The 18,894-nt window shown below is 45.4% G+C and overlaps 1 protein-coding gene and 1 long non-coding RNA gene across 8 annotated transcripts in view; one reads left to right on the top strand and one right to left on the bottom strand.

Moving 5' to 3' along the window:
* Positions 1-773: 773 nt before the first annotated feature.
* Positions 774-4,991, bottom strand: LOC128075631 (uncharacterized). The gene is made up of 3 exons (XR_008203936.1): positions 4,896-4,991; positions 3,709-3,776; positions 774-1,269 (listed from the first exon to the last, which is right to left on the bottom strand). It is a non-coding gene; the product is annotated as an uncharacterized LOC128075631 (long non-coding RNA).
* Positions 4,772-18,894, top strand: part of MEF2A (myocyte enhancer factor 2A) — a 78,031-nt gene continuing 63,908 nt past the window's right edge. For 3 of the 7 annotated variants that reach the window (XM_052672578.1, XM_052672575.1, XM_052672577.1), the window contains exon 1: positions 4,774-5,171. The gene's annotated coding sequence lies outside the window, so the exon portion shown is untranslated. Of the gene's footprint in view, positions 5,172-18,894 lie in introns of all 7 variants that reach the window. The other 4 variants (XM_052672576.1, XM_052672580.1, XM_052672581.1 and 1 more) reach the window with 3 other exon arrangements.

Below are 18,894 nucleotides of genomic sequence, written 5' to 3'. Positions count from 1 at the left end.
ATGCAGATAACTTGAAAATCCTTGAGACTTCCAGCTCTTTGCAAAAAGGTCAAATTCTATCCTAAGAAATATTTTATGGCATAGAAATAATAGTTCAGTGTTGCCTTATATGAAAGTCAGAATCTGTAAGGCTACGAAATTAATAACAGATCAAGGGCTGAAGTTTTTGAATAACGTAGTAAATATTTCTTAAATAAGTGAAATGATACAATACCATGGGAAGGGAGAAATGCCTTTTAATAAAGAAAGTATTGAATGTAAGAATATTTCTTTAGATCTCCTATGCAATCTGTGTGTTCTCTATAAGATGTCAAACTACACGGTGCATATGTACACTGTGCTCCCTCTATAAATATACATGTGCATGACATATTTCTAGAAGCAGTAAATGAGTGCTGGGGAAATACGGCAACAATGAAGTTCCTAAGAGAAGAAGGTTATTTTTTCAGGTCATTAAAAGAAGGTGGCAAGCATTCATGAGGATATGAAAATTTAAAGCTGTCTGCAGGAAACTCTGAAAACCTCTGGTTAAGGCTGCTGCCAAAAAATCTCAGCTATGTTATGTCAGAATGTTTAATTGCAAGCTGCAATTTTAATGAATGGAAAGATATGGCAAAAGGAGGAAGTTTCTGCAGCAACGTAGAGCAGCCATGAAAATCAAATGCCAAAGGTTGTAATCTTGGCCGCTGCTGGAATCAGGAATTTCCATCCACGTTCTGACTCCTTTTCCTACTGTGAGAGTTTGCCAGCTGTCTGGCTGTAGGGAGGTAAGCTGTTCTGGGTATCATCTCCTGGGCTCAAGGCAGCACTTGTTATGTCTACGTGAAGAAGTCAACTTCTGTGCATTTGTTGTTACGGATGTTTACAGAAATGCAGCTCAGGAATAGGGGAGGAAAAGCAAATGTCAGAGTGCATTAAATAACGTATTTTCTTTACTTTCCAAGAAGCTTGCTAGCAGCACGATGTTACTATTTATAACAGATCTCTTAAACCCAGCTGTTGGTTCATGTTAGCATGGAGAATGGTGAGAAAACCCCAGCAGAAGGGTGTGAATCCCACAGAGACTTGTCTTCTGTCATTGTGAAGACCTAGAAAATATCCCAAGTTTTGCTGAGGTACGGATCAGTCATGCAGCAAGCGAGACATGCCATACAAATATTTCCTGTGGTGATCTCTGGCATCAGAAGGCCAGCAGCAACACAAAACGAGAAGAACCAAATGCTGCAAGAAGCTTCAGATAGCACAGCCTGAGCCTGGGGCTGGAAAAGTCTGAAAGAGAGAAAGAGAACTTCTACCTGTAACTCAAAACTAGCAGATATACTGTGCACCCACATTACAGCATTCTTAGACAAGCTGCATCCGATCTAATCTTATGTACCTTGGCCACAAGTTCTGGAAAAACAAATATTCCCAAGGCAATCGGATTAGTGAATGTACCGTACCACAGTGTGGAAATATTAGCGGCTTACAGGAGGCGGTTGATGATGTGGATTGAGCGAATGTAATTCATGCACTGTCAGGCAATTTGGATTTAGATATAATCAGGTTAAGATTTCCTTATTTTAGCTGTCTTTGGTGGAACACCAGAGCCAAATAGTAGTGTATGAGCAGTACTCCCAACTACAGACAGAGAGGTCACAAGCCAGCTTTGGCCAAGTGCAAATCTGCGTCTGCATTGGGCTGGACGTTAGGGGTTAATAGGGTTGCCCAAGCATTATCTCCTCCTCTGTGGCTTCCTGCTCCATAGGTAGGAGCTCCCCTTCTCATATCCTTTATTCCTCATGAAAGTTCCCATCCTGAAATGCTACAAGTACAATTTGGTTTTGTTGCAACAAGTAGTCCTTTAAAAAATCTTCATTCATAGACTACTTCCACCATTGCAAGTGAAACAATGCTAGGAATTAATCTAGCCTGTGATTTTAAGAAACCTTATTCTTAAAAGCTTGTTCTTAGACCCTTCTTCCCGGTGAAGGATAACTTGTTTAACAAATACGCTGAAGCCATATAACACTCCCTACTCCTCATCCCCAATCTTAAAAAATCCTGGGTTATTTTTTAATGCAAAGTTCACTTTTAGAAGCATGAGATGAAAAAGCTGTTTTCTGGAATATAAGAAATATTTGAAAGGAAGGGTGGGGAGCAGCTATGGTACTTCTCTCTGGAGTGCTTTGTCAGAAGGTCTGAGAACGTAAGTTAAAAGAGCAGACATGATTTTGGTGCTGCTGTCTCTAAAACGCTTTGAGTGGGTGGGTGGAAAAGCACTGGAATAGAAATGCACAGAAAAGCCTTATTGCTGGATGACAACTAAAGAGCCTCGCAGTTGAACAGTCAAAGTTACGACTGCTGTTGTCTCTTTAAAATCATTTTTCTCCTTATCGTTTTCTTTATTTTCTGTTTTCTGGGTTTCCTTCTCCGTGTAGGACATCAAGGAAATTACACTGGCCTGTTGTTTGGACAGGGAAAGAGATTTCAGATGGGGTTCTTCAGCAGTTGCTTTTTTATTTCTCAAGAATGATCCTAGCAGATCCTTGTGATCATTTCTCTGTTGTCATATTGGCACACAAGTGTGATATTCTCTGGGGCTTTTTTATGTTGCTGCTTCTTTGGCCATAAATTAATTGGTCTTATAAAGATGATCTTTTTTTTTTCTTTTTTCTTTTTCCCCTGTAGTGTGGATTTGCTTTAGTCACTGACTGCTTTGCATCCTTTGGATTATCCAGGTGCATTTTGCCTTTGCAGTTGTGCTGGAAATGAAACCTAACCCAGAGCAGGGCCGTCGCACCACGGAGTGATTTCAGTCATTTTAATATAGAAATCCTTATGTGGTTTTATTTGTGTCCACCCTGAGGAGTGATGTTTTTCATTTGTGCTGTTCTGACATGTGAGAACATCTGTGACCTACCTCCCACCCATTCTTTTTCACTCGCTGTCCCAAGAGGGGCTTGTCGAAGCAGAAGTAGCAGTAAATCGTGTATGGAAAACAATATCAATAATTTCAATTGGATGCCACATTTTGCACTTCCTTTTCCCAATTATTACATAGGTGGCATTTCAATTGAGAGAGCAATGCATTTCAGTATGAAAGACACTGCTCTGCTCTCCTTAACTATTGTTTGCAAGGCATATATACAAATCTCTTGAGCAACACATGCTATGCTTATTTTTCTAGTGCCACTGAAATGGAGCAATTATTTATCTCTTTGGCTTCCTGCTTTATTTTTGCCAGCTTAGAATAATATGATTACATAGTGAAAATAATTAATGAGCATAACCAGAAGTCCTTGCTTCAGGGCTTGGTTATTCAGACTCCTACTGACTTTAAAACTTAAGAATTCAGGATTCTATCCAATGTATTCTCAGCCTGTTGTGCTCAAGAACTGATTGCATAGTATTAATTTTTGTAGGTATTATGGAAGATGGAGTGAGGAACAAGAGCATAAGCTACGTTCATATAAAAATCAATGCCTTTAGGACTGTTGGTGTTCAGAAATGTAAGAAAGTGGTATTTTCCTCTCTAACTTATTGCAGGTCAGTAGTAATCAGCTTGGAAATATGACAGTGGGTGGCGAAGATCTGTATTTTGTCATTTCTTTCTCTCCCACCTCCTGCTCGTTATTTCCTACATCTATGGAAGAACCTGCATGCTGCTCTGAAGTAAAGGTGGATGCCCTCACTTTAGGAGATAGATAAATTCCAATCGAAGCTTACAGTACAAAGTTTAATCTCTTCACAATGGCTGGGAGCGGTGCGTTACCGCTTCCAGTTGAGCTCAATAACTGCAAAAAAAAAAAAAAAAAGAAAAAAGAAAGAATTGCAAATAATTGCAAATTTTTGGGGAATGCTCTCGGAGACTCAACGTGTTCCCATCCAGCGGTGCGGTGAGCAGTGGAGATGCTGTTGTGTCACTTTCTAACCATCTCGGGCCCTCATTTTCTGCCGCCCAGCAGTGAGACTGTTTTCCAGTGGCTGCCGTGTCCCAGAGCAGAGCTGGGCGCTGCGGTGTCAGCTCTGCATTCTGTGCTCTGTGTTTGGCAAGGAACTTCTTAATGGGAGAATTTTACTTTGGGGCGGCCAGCTGCTGCCTTCTGTTGTGGGGGGAAGACGCCAGTTTTGTGGTCTTTTTTTTGCAGCTGCTCTTTACTCTTTAAAGCAGAATTAATGGCAAGTATGGCTGAGCACGGAGAGGGTGAGAAAGACAGCTGAGGAACGCACGAGGGCCCAAAGCCGTCTTGAAGCGGCTCTGCGGGGCCGCAGCCGCTGCTCCTGAAGCTGGCCGGGGGGCTGCAGGCTGCGACGAGGCGGCCCGCCCTGCGTCTGAGCGCGGGGCGGAGCTCAGGGCCCCAGGCCCCGCCGCAGCCGTTACCTCGGCAACCCCGGGCACGTCGCCGCGGGGCCGCGGCCCTGCCCTAGCGGGAGGCGCCTCTACGCATGCGCCTTCCGATGGTAGGGGGCGGGCCGGGCTACGTGCGTCACTCGCGGCCCGACCCAGCGAGCCTTTGGGCGCATGCGCCGCTCCCCGCTGCCGGGACGGAGAGGCGTGGCTCAGGGTTTCCTTTCCGCTAGGCCCGCCTCAGCTGCGCTTTGATTGGCTGTCTGTTCCTCCTCCCTGTCTCCGATTGATCGCCCTCCAGTCACTCAAAGCTTCCACGTTTCGTTACGCCCCGCCTCCCCACTACGTGCTGATGGGCGGGCACTGCCGTTTCCTCCGTGCGCTGCGATTGGTGCTGCTCGCCCTTCACTCCGGCGCTCTGCCCTATCGGCGGGCGGCGCCGCGCCATTGGGTCTCCGGTGAAGAATGTAGACCAGGCCGCTCCCCGTGGTAAAACAAAATAATCCGGCGATGCCGGGCGCTAAAACTGGGGCGTTCCCCGCCCCGCTACCGGTAGCGGGCTCACCTCGCCATCTCCTGCGCTGCTTTCCTCGTCCCGCCGCGGCCTGGCTGGGCTGAACGCGTCAGCCCGCCCTGAGGAGACGGCGGAAGGATATCTCCGGCGCCGGCTGCGCTGCGCCTCTTCAGCAGCGAGTGACAGAGGAAGTAGTTCCGGCCGCGCTCGGGCCTTGTTTCCCAAAAATAGCGCCCAGCGGGTATCCGTGCGCCGGTGTCAGTGTCTCCTGAGGAGCCTCAGCGGGGAGGAGGCAGCGGCGGGCGGCGAGGGGCTGCGGGCGGGCGGGTGAGTGAGCGAGGGGGGTCCTCGCTGCCGGGGGCGGCCGGGCGACCGCTCTCCGAGCCGAGGGGCACCGGGACGGCGGGTGTCGGGTGGGGACAGCGGCCGAGGGGGGCGGCCGGCGGGAGGGCACGGCGCGGGGAGCGGCTTTGTGCGCCCTGCGGGCCGCTCCGCTCCGCTCGGGAGGTGCCGGGGGGCGGTGGGGGGGAGGGGAGAGGGAACCGAGGGGGGGCGGCGGCGGCGGCGGCGGGCCGGGGGGGGCGGCCGGGGGCGGTCAGGGTGGGGTGCGAGGCCAAGGCGCCGGGGGAGCTGAGGGCAGAGGGAGCGATCGGTGAGAAGTTTCCCTCTCGGGGAGGGAACGAAGCGCAGAAACGGAGCGTCGTGCGAACGGCGGCGAAAAAAGTCCTCGCGAGTGGGAGAGCGGGGAGATGCGGCGTCCGGAGGGAGGAGAGAGGTCGGAGCGAAGCGGCGGAGCGCAGCCGGGTCTTGTGGCACAGCGCGCGGGGCGGGCGGCGCTGAGAACGGGCCTTCGGGCTTTCGGTGTAAACGTGGTGCGAGCCGCCCTGAACGGCGGAGGAGAGGGGCTGTGCGAGCACGAGGGGAATGATGCTCTGTTTGCCGCGGAGTTGGTAGCGGAGCCTTTTTGTAATGTGATTTTGTTGCATTGTAGCGCGAGGTGGGCTGGCAGCGCTCAAACTTCGCTGCGGTGCCGTGCGAGGCGGCTCTCGGCGCTGGCGTTGGGTGCCCGTATTCGTACGGTTATTCCTGCTCTTTATTCGTCGTACGCTGTGCCTAACCATCCCGAGCAGGGGCTGCAGCAGCACCCTCGCCCCGTCTGTCTTCAAAAAGCATTTAAAATGTTTGTTGGTATCTCACACGTACGAGAACAGAATCTTTGTGTTACCTTCCCTGCACTGAGCGGTTTGCATTTGGGGGAGAGCTGTGAGGTCACTTGTTAGGCTGCTTTCTTCATTTAGGTGCTAGAATGTGTGCGAACCTATACACGCCTTTTTGGAAGGCTGGTGAGGAAGGGTACAATTTTAACACTTCTGGCCTCTGAAGAGCGTAATTATAAAGCAGCCTTCTGCACTTCCACCAGTGAGACAGAAGTGAGAAAAGGGAAAATCTCAATATGAAGGCATTATAATAGTTCTGACCAGCTGGAAATAAGTGTAGTGTTTGCGGGCATTCTGTTTGGAATTTAGGAAGCCAAGTACCCCAGTGCCCTCGTTAGTTGTTTTTTCCTCCCTAATTCTGCTCTAAATATGCAGTTGGCATCATCCACCAGTCGTAGTAGAGGAGTTCCATCAGTGAGAGGGAGGGATCCTTGGGTGGGAGGGATGGGATGGGATGGGATGGATCGCAGCGTTGCAGTGCACAGCAGCCTCCTGCTGTCTGTGCAGCTCCTCTGGGCCCTTCTCAGCGTTCTGTTTCCTGTGTTTTGTTTGTGAGGAGGCATTTGTAGGTTGGAAGTTATGGTAGAAATATGTTCATCTTTCGATTGTATGTGTGTTTGTTTTGCTCTGTTGTCAGGTGTGTTTTTAGATCACTGTAAATGGACCCTTAAATGAGGGAGTCCATAGAGCGCTCTGCACATGCTGAGATACCTGGGCTTAGATTGCTGTAATGTCACGGAGGGTTTTTTTCCTCTGAGGACATGGGACAGAGAAACAAGTGAGCAGTGAATTGCAGAAGCTGGGGAAATGGCTCTGTAGCATTGAGTCATGTTGGACTTGGCCGAATGGGAAGCTGAAGCAGTTGTGGGGAGTAGAATGGCTCATTGTGGCAGAAGACCTGTCTTGGTCAGAAACCCTGCTCAAGTTGGAAGTGATGCAGTTTTCCTTAAACAAGTTGATGAGTGCAGCAAAGCTTTGAGGGGCTCTGTTCAGAGGGGTAGCTGATTTCTCAGGTGGCCCCTTGAGGTCACGCTGTGTGTTTGGGGCTGAGTGTGGCTTTGGAGGCCGGCAGCAGCACACACCTGTTGGCTCTGTGGCAGCAGGGCTGTAAGGCTGTGATGAGCACTGCTCTGTCAGCTGTGTGTCCTGCCTCAGTAGGAGGTAGTTGGCTTTGTGGTACCTGTGGATAGCTACGCCTTGCATGTCTGCTGCCTGTAGTTTAGCTTAAATGCGTTCTTTCCAAGAGCCATTTTTCTGAAAACACAGATTTTTGTACTTCATTCACCTCATTAAATTAAAGATTTTTATTTTTGAAGGCCACACCGTTAAACAGTCTCTGTAGAAGTTGGGCTTAGGGCCTGTTCTGCCATGGCAGCAGCCTGATGGCACGGGCACAGCACTGCAACTGACTTTTCCTCAGTGAAACAGCGCTGTGCGTTAATTTGAGCAGCATGCGCTGACATCAAAGCTGTGCAACTTATTAATGCACAAAGTGGCTTTCAGTTCTCACTTTCTTATATTTGAAAACTTTTCTTTCGCCTACTTAATGATGTGTTCTTTAATTGCTAACGTGGAACAAAAGTCACAATCTCAGCCCATGATAACATGGAGTTCTGGTGTCTTCTGTTCAGATTCTATTCATTCAGTTCCGGAAGAGTAACTGAAAAAAATAAATGCGTCGTTCCTATTTTATCTTTTCTTTCCTCGCCTTACTGCTGGCGTTGAGGGCAGATGCAATAGTTATTTGAGTGGACAAGCCATTGTGTTCCTGAGGTGGAATTGAAAGGCTTACCTCCTACCATCGCGTGGGACTGCTGTGCCTTCAGAGGAGCTGCTCAGACCCTGCAGTGAGGGCTTCCTCCATGGAGGTTGCAGGGTGGCTTTGCTGTGCTGTGCAGTTTGTGAGATTACAGCAGGATGTTCCTTTTTTTATTTCCCATCAGAGTTGGTTCTGTTGATCTTCCTATAAAAATGAGTTCAGCCAGGCAAAATACACGGTAGATTATTAATACCAGATCATTACAGAGTCTAAGGAATGGACAAAATAGTGTTATTCAGAGTTTAAGACAGGCTTCTGCTATGCAACACAACAGCGATCCCACTGCTCCACACACACACTGTGCTAATAATTAATCCTGTGGAGGGTTTATAGCCTGCTTAATTCTTGGGTGAAGTTCTGATGAAGGATTCTGCCTTTCACCACTCATCTCATGCTTTCTGACTCCAGCACTTGTTCTTTCGAGTGACTGCTCATGGAGTTGAAGGGAAGGGTGTGGGTTTTCTTCTTCCACATTAAGGCACTCCTTATTTCTGTTTATCAACCCCATTGTTTAAACTGACGTTTAATGGTTCTGGGGGGAGCATTCCTAAAAAGAAACATATTAAAGAAATCTGGAGAAGTAAACCCCTGTGCTGCATACGCTCATTTCCATTTGGCACTGAAGGGGAATGAACGTCTTCCAACATCTTCCATCCTCTGCTTCTTGTCAACCGGGGCTCTCGCTGAATGGGAATGTGTTAAATGGTGTATGGTAATCTTCCTTCTGCCTCTCCCCTTCATCTGAGGCTGCAGGAAGAACAAGACAGGGATGCCTGTTAGGTAAAGGCAGCTCAAATCTGTGGCCATTCTTTTCTCAAAACTTTGATGCAAGGCAAGTGGAGCCTTTTGTACAGATGGCAGCATGGTGTTTGTTACATGTGTTAGTATGGGTGTGCCCCTGCGAGGAGAAAAGACGTTTTTCTTAGTAGGAGTGTGATTAATTGAATTATTTTTCATGGCATTGACTAGTGTATTGTTACTAAGCTTATTGAGGTAGGTCTCCAGTTCTGCTCATCTCTGTGTCTGAAGAGATTTGCAGTTGTGCTGAAGTCTGTGTGGGCCAACCGAGACTTTTAAGGTGCACTGTTAATGTTTGAGGTGCATTGTATGTTGCCTTGTGCCCGGCAGGGCCATCACTAGTGGTTATTAAGTGTTGTGACATGCCTGTCTTACGTGTGTTAGGTTAAAAAGTGGTGTTAGGAGTTAGGAATTAACAGCCAGGCATAGTTGGGTAAAGGTGCTGCCTTTGAGTTAAGCATCTGTGTCTCAGTCATGGATGACAAAGCATCTTTTATTGTGATTTTTTTTTCTTAAATGAAGAGCCAGTAATTGTGAGAAAAACATTTCCCTTCATGGCCGTGGCTGGAGGTGACCTAAAAATGGGAGTGGAGCGCTTATGGCTTTGCTTATGATACTTTCACAGTGGTGATTGGAGGGGGCTGGAGGGGAAAGATTTTTTCCATTTCCTTTAAATCCCTGCAAGTGTTTTTGAAACAGCCTCATTTGAAAACCAGATTGCTTCCAGTACTGCAAGTCAGGATTTCTGATGTTACTTGTGTTGTGTGAAGGCCAGCCGTAGAGCTGTAAGGGTACCGAGCGTGTTGTCATCATCTGTGCAGTGAGGGCTGCAGTCAGGGTCGGTACTGAGTGCTATAGCAGTGTGCCTGGGCCTGGTCTTGTCATTTTCTGTGATGATTTATAGAAGGTCAAGAGGGATAAATCAGGCAACTTTTAGCTATATGATTATGTAAGCGCATCCATAACTGAGCTGTGCTGCTGTTAAACATTTTTGCTGTGAGGATATTGGCACAGTCAAGAGAAAAGACTGAGAGGAGGTGAATTTTGGTGTCCCTTCTGATGCAGAGGAAGCATAGAGAGATGGGATATGGAAGAACTGCAGTTTTGAGGCCAGAGAGGGAGGAAGCGTTGAACTTTAAGTGAGGGATGTGTGAGCAGTGAGGGGCCTGCGGGGCAGAACAGGCTTCCCTCAGTGAAAGGTCCATTAAATAAACCATTGGAAGGTAAAGTGATTCTTGGCTTGTTTTCCCCTTGATTGTGCAAAATCTGCAGCGCTTGGGTTCAGGAGCCTGAGAAAACGGTGGTAATATTAGTGATGAGGATTTCTTTTCCCCCTCAGATATGGAAGTGACAGTGTGCATCTTTCTCCGATGTTTTGAATGTTCTTTAATTGATGGTCTCACTGTGGAGGATAGCTCAGAAGTAATGAGGTCATCAACATTAAGGATGTCTCGGGTTTGGTATCACTCTTTCACAGCAGCTGCCCTCTTCCTGACAGGACTGCATGCATCCTGTTTTAGAAGCTGTAAGCTGACAGGAGCGGCTGCAGTAAGATGGTGCCTACAGCAATTCCAAGTGCTGCTTTTTCCACTGTGAGCCTTCAGAGCACCGAGTCTTCTGAGAAGAGACTGAGATGTTCCCTCATTGCCATGTTTTGTGTTACGCTGTCACGCAGTGAGGGTAATAAAGTGAGTTTTTTACTAACTGACTATTCGAATTTTTTTCCTAGAAGGCGTTTAAAATTAATGTGTAATAACACGAGGTTTTAATTGCAGATCTGTACTCAGAAGCTGGTTTGTCAGTGGGGTAAAAGAAGGGAAAGTAGAAAATACGGCGAGAGAAGCACCATTTCACTTTGTGTGCCAGAAAAGGAAATGGCTTTTTCCTAAACTTTCTGAGCCTGTAAGCTGTAAAATTATCTTGGTTAGTCTGGATTGGTGATCCACGTTAGCTTGGACTGCTGGCTTTTGAGAGTTGAAGTTTTGCAGTACGGAAGAAGGATTTCCTTTAGGACTCCTTGATGTCCTCTGTTCTTTCAGAACACGAGGGCTTTTTCCCTCCCCCCGTTTATTTTGTTCTCTTGTTGTTTTCCTTATTTTGTTCTTAGCATTCCCAATGGTGGTGTCTTCCCTTTTGTTATTGAATCACACATAAGGATCTTTATTGTGAGAGCTGCTGGATTCAGTTGTGGAAAAAAGTGCCTGCAGGAAAGGTATTCATGGTTACCATGAGGAAGCACTCAATTGGAAGAACTCCTTCAAGGGCAGCGGTGTGGCTGCAGAGAAGTGCTTGGTGCTCACTGCCTCCTGGGAGGTGGAATATGGGCTTATTTGCAGAAGTTCTGCTTGTTAACACAAATGCTCTAAAAATTCCCAAGCGGCATGTAGAACGTGCAATAATGTTCTAGCTTATCGGAGGATAACTTCCAGTTTTAAACGGGCTGTCCTGGTCTCTGTCTCATAAAAATGAAAACTGCGAACCTGAATAGCCATCAGAAAGTAATGGGGAACTGTCAGTTGGATTAACTGAAATTTAAAAATGTTTTACCAAACTGTATTACAGTCAGAGCGAAACGCAGGGCGCTTGTGCCTGGTGGAGGCCGCAGAGACACTGGAAAATTATCCAGGCTTTGTCGTGGGTTTACAATAAACTGAAGTTCGAGGGGAGAGAGGAGGCAATGGGAGTTAGCACAGAGCACTCCTGTCAAATGGGTTTTTCTTGTTAACAAAACACAACGCAAAGCTGTTGGTCACTGTTTATCACTACATGCTGTTCATTCAGTGGCTTCAAGGAACTCATGATATTTCTTGTTGAAATTACTGAAAATTTTGGATGTAAGACATGAATGATTCATGTTGAAGTACTTTAGAAGGCAAATAATTTCTTCTTCAGGAAAGGAAATAGAGCTATAGAAGAGTGAAAAATTCAAATGTTATTTTTTTGCCTGCTGGAAGATACTCACAGTGACTTCTGATTGAGTTCTACAGGGGTTCGTCTAGTTAGGGCCTTGGATTCACGGTGAGGTGAGATCACAGCTGACAGCCCACGGTTGTCCCACCCGCTGCTCTTAGGAAACCTGTGTGCAGATACTTTGGGCATGTCTGAGCTGTGAGGCTTCCAGATCAGCGCCTTGCCCTCTTTTTCCTCCATGTGTAGGCTCCCCGTGCATGTCTGCTGAGGAGGTGGCACCCTGTCAGGCTAAGCCTGATGGCGACAGGCTTGCTTTTAGAGCTATCTTTTGAGGATGCCCTAGATTAGTCTATGAAACCTCTTGCCAAGCATCGAGTATTTACAGTGAACACTGTTGTGTGTTAGCTCAAGATGCTTACATAAAAACTGAGACCAGATTCTTTCAGAAAATCACTGCACGTGGAGGCAGAAGAGGTCGTTTGACAGGAGACTGAAATTCGGAGTACTGAGAGGCCCGCGTAAAAAAAACAGTTTGTAAACTGGAGCAAAGGACTTGCCCCGTGTTTGTGATCCAGACCCAGGCGCTGCCTCGGCACGTTAGGAGCCCCTGCAGCACCCTCTGGTGATCCTGGCACGCTTGTGCAGCGCTCGGGGTCCTGGCTGAGCTCCTGACCCATCGTGTGTTGGCACGGGGCTGAAGGACACGCGTCACAGTGAGCCATGCTGGTGTAGTGCTGGTGCTCTTGGGTTCTGCTGCCTCTTTTTTCTTTCTTTCTTTTTACCTTCTCTTTTTTTTTTTTTTTTTTTTTTGTATAGAAAGGGACAGAAATCGTTAAAGGATCTCTGGGCTGTCCTTACAACACTGGCTCTAGGCTGGCCCAACCCGTGCGGTTTCATGAGATGAAAGGACTCCAGTATGAGGGTTGTGTTGTTCCGTGGCACACGAGGTGTGGTGTGAGCACTGGCAATCTTTATATTTAAATTGTTAGTCTGTGTATCGTAGCCCATTTTATTCATGATACCAAAATACGCATGGAGAAACCAGAGCTCTTACATTACTTCATCAGTGTGAAAAACACTGAATTTCAATGCATTCTGAACAGTAGGAGCTAAGTAGTGGTTTTGCAAGTAACATACAGAACTTCCTTTATTTTTTCCTTTATTTCCTTTTACATTCCACCAACACAGGTGCCTGCCTGCCCAGGGAAGCACTGGGGGCTGCAGGTGGGGGTGCAGCTGGGGCTGTGTGCAGCCACCAAGCCCTGAGCCCTGCAGCACCCCTGAAACGCTCCAGTAATTGGTGCTTGCACTGTTGTGCTTGTCTGACACTGGCTAAATCCAAAGCTATTAATGAGGATGAATGGGCTGTGATTGTATCTGTGTTCTACTGAGGACTTCCTGAATGCTGTTTTTTTTTTTTTTTAAACGTGGGATTTTTACGGCTGAATTGTTGAGTAACAAAACCTACCTCGATATTCCTGAAGGTGCTGGCTGACTTGTTCTCAAAAGAGGCTTCAACCTGCTTTTCCATCGTACGTTCCTCTGGTGAAATGTTAATGAGGAGATGATCAGATAAACTTCTCGAAAAATTTCTGTGTGACAGACTCATAAGCTAAGGATTTTTTTTTTTTCAGATCTGTTTGTTTTTAAGGCACCTGTATTTGTTTCTGTAGCTGTCTGATTGCATGCATGTAGGCAATGCCTACAAGCAAGCCATAGAGATCTTGTGCTGGTGCTCTGAGGCAGGAATTAATAATTTTCTAAAGCTGTAGGGATCAACAGCCCTTCCTGTGCAGTTCCTTTGGTGCCTGCTAGAACTGTTAAGTGCAGGAGAATGTAAGTTTTTAGAGATCCTGAGTCACTCACCTGACTCAAATTCCCCTGGACTTCTTATCTCAAATAGCTGAGATCACAATTCTTGCTTCTGTCTTATCCGTACTTCATTGCTTTTAATTCTTCATGGTCTCTTCTGCTTAGTCTTATTGGCTTATAAGATACTGCGCTGGCATAATTAGCTTATCTTAAAATAGTCTGATCAGTTAGCAGCACTGGAGCAGTGAAGGGCCAGCCTGGGCTCTCCCCAGGGAACGGAGGAGCAGGTGAGACCCTTGGCAGCTGTGCATCTTGGGCAGGAATGGTGCAGCCCACCTGTGTAAGTATTTACAGGTGCTTTTCTTTAGGAGTTTGTGACAACAGGCAATTAAATTAACTAGAAAGTAGCATTTTTAAAAATTATTTCAACCGAGGTACAAATGATACAGAATGAAGATAAGAAACTGGTTCCACAGGTATTCCTTTGCTTACGTTCTTTTTTGCATTTGCAGCTTGAGTGTGTCTGGATTGGTTTATCAACTTTTACCCTTGAGAGGCATTAAGCCCCTGTAATCTTGCCTCATCCTCCTTGTTTTGAAGTTAAAAGTATTTCTGGTCTCAGACCTTTAGACTTCTAAGTATCTTACCATTAATGTATCAGCATGCTTGGAACTGTGTGTCTGGGTTTGGCTGCCTTCTATAATTGTCTTAGCTTTCCTTTTCTGTTACAGTCTCCTTAGACACAAATACAAATTTGAGCAAGGAAACAGTTGCTTACGTTGATGAAAGTGATTGTACTTCCATTGATGCTGAGGGGTAAAGCATGCATTTAAATTGTAGACAGTGAACTGTTGTAGTTGCTACGTTGTTTGAGGGATCAGGGCGCTGCTTATTCCTCGTTCTGTGGAAGGAGGAGTTTGGTGCGAAACGCAGTTAAGATTCTGTTTGTTCTCTATTCTGTGATGTCTGGAATGTATGTTTTGTTATTATCTGTAGAAGGATACCTCTTCTGAAGCAGAGAAAAACAAGCTATGTGCCAAGTTTCCTTGCTTTTTCTTGATTAAAATCCAGTTTCAGTTCTTACTGTGATCTCAGTGGTTGTTTTTGCTCAAATGCATCCTAGTAGCTGGTGCTGGAAATATGAACGCTGTCTGCTCTTGACTGTAAGCAGAAAATATACTTCCATCATTTCCACAAGTGAAATGATTTTTAGGGAAAGTTTTTTTTTTCTATTTTTGACTGAGAAATAATATTCTAGAAAATCTGCTCTTCCTCAAATCTCAAAAACCTTCTGCATTGACATTGTAGGTCCTGGCTTTTGATCTGTCAAACAAGACCTGTGGAAATGCTTGTATTACACAGTTGCTGAATTTGGGCTAACAGCCTTGTATCCTAGAAGGTGGTTACAAACCAATTCTAACACTGAGTTTCTCTTCCAGGTGGATTTGATGTAGTACCTCTGCCATGAGGCAGGTGGATTTGGTACAGTACTCAAGAAGGAGAAAAGTAGTTTTCAATACTACTGTGTGTGTGTTAAAGTCCTGTGTGTGCTGCAGTGTTGCTTGAGGTTGTCTTGTAACTGGCACCAACTAGGGAAGGCCTATGGGCAGTTTATTTTTAAACTAGCTTGGTTTGCTGGCACTCTTATGTGTACAGATGGAGTTACAGTAACAGTGAAGATGAATAGATTGAGTTTGCTTCTCTTCCTGTTAGAGCTCTACTTTCCAGTAAGCTTGGTAACCTCTGTAAGGCTTCATTTTTTGCTTTTCCTTGTTTCTCTGCTGTTCATTAACAGTGATTACAATGAGTTTTCAGTGAATTTTTTTCACTGTTGCAGCCAAATTGTTGGCTGTAGCTATATGAGTTATTCTAGTATCCTTTCTGTGGTGTTCCTTGTGCCCCTTACATCTGTGAAGATGAAATTGCCTGTGTGTTTGTTCCTTGTTAAGGTATTAACGTTTGTGTCTCAGAAGGAGTAGTACAGGAATTATTTGAAGGGGAAGTCTAACACAGAAAAGCTTCCTTTAGTCTACTTGACTTAGAGGTGAGTTCTACCAGCGTTCCCATGGTAGTGAAAGCATTTTCTTGAATACACATTAGTCAGATCTTGATAGTGTCATCTCTGTAATGCAGCATGCTGACTGTATTATACGCTGTACCTGACTTACCTCAGATGTGTATGACCAAAAAAAAAAAGAAAAAAAAAGCTACAGCATTCCAGTGGCTTTCTGTGTGTATGCACAGAACTGCCTTTCTGCTGTATGGATTGAGAAAGCTATGTGAACCCTACTCATACTTTTTCCTGTGCTGTAGCCCCGTATTAAATTGTTTTAATTTTTAGTTTGGGAGTAGGAGACAGTTTGAGCCCAGCTAAAGTAACATCATGGTAAATGAGTGATACCTGATTGGGCTGTCATTGATCAGAGAACATCTCTACAATCCTACGTTGCAGGACTGAGCAGAGCCGTGAGGGAGCCTCAGTAAAGGCAGTCAACTGAATATAGCTCTGGGTCTGTATTTTGGCATTGCCAGTCTTGGTATCCAGAATGCACCAGAGGGCTGAGTGCTGTCCTGGAATCCCTGAGTTCAGCTGCAGGCTGATGGGGGCACACGCTGTGCTCAGGCGTGCAACGAGCTTACAGGCCGCCTCTTCTTCATGTACAGCAGCTTCCTTGGCTTATCTTAATCACTTTGGAAAGACTTGCTGAGCTACTATACTGAACAGCTCATGACGGGGAAAAATACTAATTAGATCTGTCTTTCAGATTAGAGGCCAAATTCAGGAAAATAGTCTTTTAGTCTCTTTAGCCAGAATTCCTCAGATCCCTTTCCAGATCAAAGGTAACACTGTACCGGGATGAGAGGTGTGACTGCAATTTGTGTAGACAAATGTATGCAGACTACCTTTAAACCAGTTAGCTGAGTACAGCCCTGTAAGCCGGTGGCACAGTAGGATACCCACACACCAAGTATTTATTTTCCTTTTATTCTCACTGCTTAAACATTCATGGTGTCACACAGTGCTCTTTAATTGCAGTTCCTGAAAGGGACAAAGCTGCTGCTTTATGGAGAGCATTTCTCAGGGGTCCGGTTTGTCTCTGTGAAGCCTTAGAGAGGCGGAATTCACCAGTTCAGATGTGGGTGTTTGCTGAGGGTGGCAGTGCCCCACACCTGCGTTTCCAGCGGTGCTGTCACATGGTCCCCTGCGGTTTGGAGCTGTGAGTTCCTGTTTCGGTTTGTATCTGTAGCACAAGAGGGCTGAAACTCTTTGATACGTTCCAGTTAAACAAATGGCAGGCAGCACTAACCAACTTTTCTCTTTTTCAGTTTGTTTCTGTATTTAATGTGGTTTGGTCATTTTCATGTATTATGGGAACAGGTGAAGGTTCTTTGATTCATTAGACCCTGTTTTGTGAAATGCCTATGCAAAAGGGCTGAAAATGCCTTCAAACTTTTGGTATTTGTTGCAGTAAATTCAAATCAGTCATCCTTTATAAAATAATCAAACGTTTTTCCTTACATATATAATGTAAAAACACTGTTAAACTAAAAATGAAATTTGTGGCTTTCAGTAAAACTTGTAGATCCAGAATTTGTCTGTGCTCCAGGTTGGTGCTTCTCTCCTAAGAAAGCAGCGTTGGCTCGGACGGCCTTCACTAATCATGAGAAGCAGCGAGATAAAAATTTGGGTTTGTTTTGCTGTGTGTGGCAGAGGCTGCTGGGCTGCTCGGATCTGCAGGTGCTGTGGTGCTGGCAGTGGCTGCTGATGGCAGTGGTGGCTCTTAGCAGTGGTGTTTGACCTGGCCTTGTGGCGGCCTGGTGCTGAGAAGGCTCAGCTCTGACTTACAGACTTCCTTCTGCCATGCTTCCACAGCATTCCATCAGCTCCTGTTATGGAAAAATACAGAAGATTAAAAATAATAACTTTCTTATTTGTGAGACCGTTGTGTTTTTCCATTTGTTTCCACTTCTCCAATTGATACCTGAAGGTTAAATTAAGAGTTCAGCTGTGGCCTGGAAGACTTTGCTAGTCAGTTGCTTTAGCAGCAACTAACTTTTATTGGCAAACCTCATCTTGCTGGAGTGTTTTACTGCTGAGGAAATTTAAGCTTGATGCCTGGCCTTTGGGGTGGGTTGATTGCTTTCTGACCCCAGTGCAAATACCTTCATCCTCATCTCGCTGCCTGGGCACGGCTTAACAATCTCTGGCCCTGTTCTGCCCTCTCACACTGACAAGGAACAGCATTTTGAAGAGCATTTACAGCATGTAGCATGATTTGGCTACAGTGAAAGAGTATAAACAGGTGAAGCTGTGTTGTGTATGGTCCTTGGTGTGGTAATCTGGAAGAGTGAATGTGTCAGGGTTCAACTTTTTTCTTTCTAATCTTTTCTTTGGGAGAAAGTTGCAAGTAGAGCTGAAGTATTTTATCCTCAGCTTTCCTACCTTCCTCTTTTCTGCTTTGTGCATCTCTCTTCTTCATTGCAGTTCCCAGTGGGTTGATGATGAGTTTTCTATCAGATGTGTGCAGTGAAGTGCTGGTGTATTTTTCTCCTGAGAGTCTTGTGAATTCTACTCTAGACAAGGAGCTTTTCTGTTTTGTTTCTTATCTTAATATCTTCCCTTCCTCTGGTCATGTAATGCTCTCACGAGTGAAGTTCCAGCTCAGTCAGCTGGGTACATTGCACGAACAGTTTCATTCCCAGCTTCTACTTTGTGTTTTGAATATGCTCCAAAGCCGACCAGTTATGTGTTATTGCTTTGAGGACATAAAACACTTCTTTACTATCAAAGCAATCAGAGCATCTGCATAGCTTTACGTTGTGTAAGCTGTGGTTTTATCAATAATCTTGCTAGGTAGATTTGATTTCTGTTTTCTTGTTTGTTTCTGAAATAAAGGTGCTGTAACACATATGAGACAGTTGCAGGTAGTGTAACACTGAGTCTCCACCAAGGTCAGCATTCATTGAATGCTTTGAATAATAGAGAGTATTACTCAGTCAAAACGTGGTTTGGATGACCTGAGACCCTAATATTGTTTGCTTGCAGTGGAAACACTTGAATTTTGGTTTTACTACTGTTGGTTTTAACCAAAAAATGTTGGTTTTACTGTGTTGGTCAAATCTGGAAGTCATAGTTTCCTTGGTGCAATCAGAAACTTGTGTTAATTGCAAGAATGAAAAAATGTGACTATTTCTAGACAGATCTTGTGTTGATATCTCTTCTTAGGAGTGCCTTTGTATTGAAGGTTATGGGTTCTGCTGTGTTTTATCAACATGACTTGCTTAGTAGTTACGTGCCTCTATGGTTTTCTTTCTTTGCCAAGGGAATCTGATCTCAAACTTCTATAAACCTGTGTATGGTTCTAATGTGCTTTGTTTTGTTTTTATTTCTCAGCGCTGTGACTTTTCTAATAGAGAGTCAGAATGGTATGTAATTCTTGAGTCATCAGGATGGAAATAAGTTTTTAAATATGATGTAATGCAAAAATGGACT

This window comes from Tympanuchus pallidicinctus, unplaced genomic scaffold (genome assembly GCF_026119805.1).
Source record: "Tympanuchus pallidicinctus isolate F22 unplaced genomic scaffold, pur_lepc_1.0 scaffold12, whole genome shotgun sequence".
Lineage (NCBI taxonomy): Eukaryota > Metazoa > Chordata > Aves > Galliformes > Phasianidae > Tympanuchus > Tympanuchus pallidicinctus.
Note: the sequence above shows the minus strand (reverse complement) of the source record. Positions and strands in the feature narration are given on the sequence as shown.